Here is a 3,897-nt window from a genome sequence, read left to right on the forward strand (position 1 = left end):
GTAAGATGCTTCAGTATTTGGGGCACTCGGGTGGCCCAGTCTGTTGGGCGTCTGACGTTGGTCTGTGAGGTCGGGCTCTGCGCTGACGGCCCGGAGCCCGGAGCTGCCTTGGATTCTGTGTTTCCCTCTTTCACTGCCTCTTCCCACTCCCTTCTCAAAAAAAACATTAAAAATATTTTTTAAAGATGTTCTCAATATTTCAAGACTCTTTAAAAATGTTTCTTCTTTATTTAAAAGTACATACTTTGCTGCTTTACTTGACATACATGGCTTATTATTTTTCAGTCTTACTCAAAAAGTGGTTATTTTGAGGCCTATTAAGTAAGACATACTAAGAGGTTGGCTTTTAGTCAATCTGTTCTTGTTGTAAGCCTTTCTTTCATTATATTCATCAAGTCAGAGTTTTTTCTAAAAGAAATTGCTATAAAATTGGGGAAGGAGAGGGAAGGAGAGAAAAAAGTGCATGTAAAACCACCCTTGGCCTCTTCCGCTGCTGGTTCTTACCTTCATGATGTTCTTGAAATAGAATTCCCTTCTTGGAGTTGAAAGTCTCTGAAAACGTAATATTGATTTTTTTAATAGCATATCTAACCATTATACTCAACCAACTTTGGAAATAATTTTTTAATAGTAGAATTATTATATAAAATAGAAGTTGCCTTTTTTTCTTTTGCAAATACCTTCGTTTATGTTATATTGATATGAAGAAAATAAGTGAGACCAAGAACACTATTCTGAGAGAGGAAAGATAATTAAATAAAAAAAGCTTTCGGATTGCCTAGGTGACTCAGTCAGTTAACTATCTGACTCGATTTTGGCTCAGGTCATGATCTCGCAGTTCCTGAGTTTGAGCATTGCATCAGACTCTCCACTGATGTAGTACAGAGCCTGCTTGGGATTCTCTCTTCCTCTCTGCTCCTCACCCATTCACATTCTCCCCCACTCCTCAAAATAAATAAAAGAGGAAAGTTTTCTGTCAGTCTCACTTATGAATATAGATGCTTAAATAAAATATTGGTAAAGAGACTATTAAAACAGTATACGATGGCAGGTAAGATTTATTGTAGGAACATAAGGATATTTCAGTGCTTTTAATGTACTTTATCATATTTATTAGTCAAGTGAGAAAAATCAGAGTTGTCTTAATGGATGCTAGAAAGACATCTGATAAAACTTAAAACCCACTCCTGATTTTGAAAATTAAAACCAATGCAAAACACAAGTAGAAGAATATTTCACACACATATGTTCATATATATTTATATATTGTATATGTTAAGCATGAAGGCTCTAAAAACAAAGCATTTTTGTCTGACTTCCACTTGAGCAGTTTGATGGATTAGCCACCTCCGTTCCCTCCGTAGAACTGATGGCGCTGCCGCTGAGCCCACGCGCCACAGCTCGCCACTTCCTTGCGTGCCACCTTGCTGCTGCCTCCGCCCCACGTGGATTCTCCAGAGGTTAGTTAGGTGTATGTCTATTCACAAGTCTGTTTATGCCACTGTGGGTAGCATTGTAAAATTAGATATGTTAACTAAAAATTACGAAAACTACTGCTCTGTGAGGAACAAAAAAGAATTCCCAGGAAATCCAAGGTGGTGCTTTCCAGGAATTCTTTTTTTGTCTCTCATAGTGCAGCAGGTATCGTAATTTTTAGTTAACATATATAGCATATAACATACCTAACATAAAACATGAGCCACTAAGAAAACCTGTCGGGTTCCGGGGTGGCCCAGTCAGTTAAGCATCCAAATTTGGCTTGGGTCATGATCCTATGGTGCATGAGTTCAAGCCCCACGTCAGGCTCTGAGCTGACAGGTCAGAGCCTGGAGCCTGCTTCAGATTCTGTGTCTCCCTCTCTGCCTCTCCCCTTGCTTGTGTGTGCTCTTTCTCTCTCTCCCTCTCATATATAAATACACATTAAAAAAAACCTTAAAGTAGGTGTGCACAGGACAACTAGGATTTGGGAGGACTCAGTGAAAATTCCACACTTGGATTGCTTCACTCAAGTCTTAAGACTCCAGAAGACAGCTGCTGATGTCCCGCCAGAGGGCCCGTACTCCCAGGGACAGGCAGGCATTCGTCTTTACAGATCAGCACGTGAGCGTCCATTTATGTATTTTAAACTCAAGATATCTCAGGGGACATATGGTCAACTTACTTTGATGCCCCACATTAGTCTACTTTTTCAACCCACTAGTTAATATGTGTCTCTCTGCCCCAGTTGCACCAGATGTCACTGAGGAAAGTTATTGCAGATGTGACTGTCATCTTCGTAAAAGAAGCAACTGGGAAAGGACTAGAAATTCAGGTACTTTTTCATCTCTGCACGTTTGCTATGCATTTGCAGTTGTGCCCACTTTCTGTTTATGCATAGGTGCCTGTCCTGTCGCAAAACAGGAGGGCGTGATGACCGGCCCTGCCGGAAGAGCCACAGGAGGGTTCCTTCTGATGTTTATCTTTGTTAGAACATGAGGCACTGCTGATTTATTGCAACAAAATGACAACCATAAATAACAGTTCAGCCCAGCAACTAAATGCATCAAAGGTAGTAGTTTAGTTAACAATAAGTTACTGTAAAATGTCATTTTAAAAGATGACTATTCACAAAGACACAGTTTATATCTACATTTAAAAAAATAGGATCTCTGGGAAGAAAATTCTAAATACAATTTTGTTTTTTTTTTAATTTTTTTTAATGTTTATTTATTTTGGGGGGGGGGAGACAGAGCATAAGCGGGGGAGGGGCAGAGATGGAGACACAGAATCTGAAGCAGGCTCCAGGCTCTGAGCTGTCAGCACAGAGCCCGATGTGGAGCTTGAACTCATGGACCATGAGATCATGACCTGAGCTGGAGTCAGATGCTTAACCGACTGAGCCACCCAGGCGCCCCTTGTTTAAGTTTTTAAGAGAGCACACTCAGGAAGGGGAGAGAGAGAATCCTAAGCAGGCTCTGCACTGTCAGCACAGAGTGCAACACAGGGCTCGAACTCACAAACCGTGAGATGATGACTTGAGCGGAAATCAAGAGTTGGATGCTTAGCTGACTGAGCCACCCAGGCGCTCCGGAAGAAAACTCTTAATAAGGGAAATTAAAGAGGGAGACACTGGTTTTTTTGTACGAGGAGACGATGTTCACCAAAGTCTCCCCCAAATTACAAATTAGTAAAATCCAAAACAGTGTCTGCATATATTTGCTTCTGTGTATGTTTGGATTTTAAACTACATTTTGAAAGAATAAATATGAGAATAGCTAGGAAGTTTCATAGAAAAACACTGGGAGGGACTTGTACGCCCAATATTAAAGAGTACAGCAGGACCCTAGCAATTAAAACTGCATGACTGGTGCAAAATTTCATACAGATCAATGAAAGAGATGGGAGTTCAGAATGACTCCAGTTATAAGAAGAAATGAGGGATTTTTCAATTTGGTGGCTTTGGTACCACGGGTAGGAGGGGCAGTACAGAGTACCAAGCAAGTGCAAAGGCTAAAGATACAACCTATGTTAAAATATGAACTTGCTAGCACTTAGTACCTGGACCTTGCATAAATCACGTGACCACTCTGGGCCTCACTTTCTCCATCTGTTCTCCATACCTGTGGCACTACTGCAAAAGTTAAGTAGATTTATATTTGTAGAAGGCTCAGGAGGATCGGTCCACAGAATGTGCCTACTCTAAGTATCAGCTATTGTTCTATCGTTAAGGGAAAAAACAAGCCTAATCCCTATCTTCTACTCAATATATACCATACTAAAATCAAGTAGATTAAAGAAATAATAATTTAAAAAACTTGTAAAATACTAGAGAAAAGGTAGGTACTTTTTTTTTTTTTTTTTTTTTTTTGTCTAAAACAACCTTGGGTTGGAAGAAACCTAAATGTGGTCATCAAAGCC

The sequence above is a fragment of the Suricata suricatta genome, chromosome 2 (assembly GCF_006229205.1).
Source record: "Suricata suricatta isolate VVHF042 chromosome 2, meerkat_22Aug2017_6uvM2_HiC, whole genome shotgun sequence".
Classification (NCBI taxonomy): domain Eukaryota; kingdom Metazoa; phylum Chordata; class Mammalia; order Carnivora; family Herpestidae; genus Suricata; species Suricata suricatta.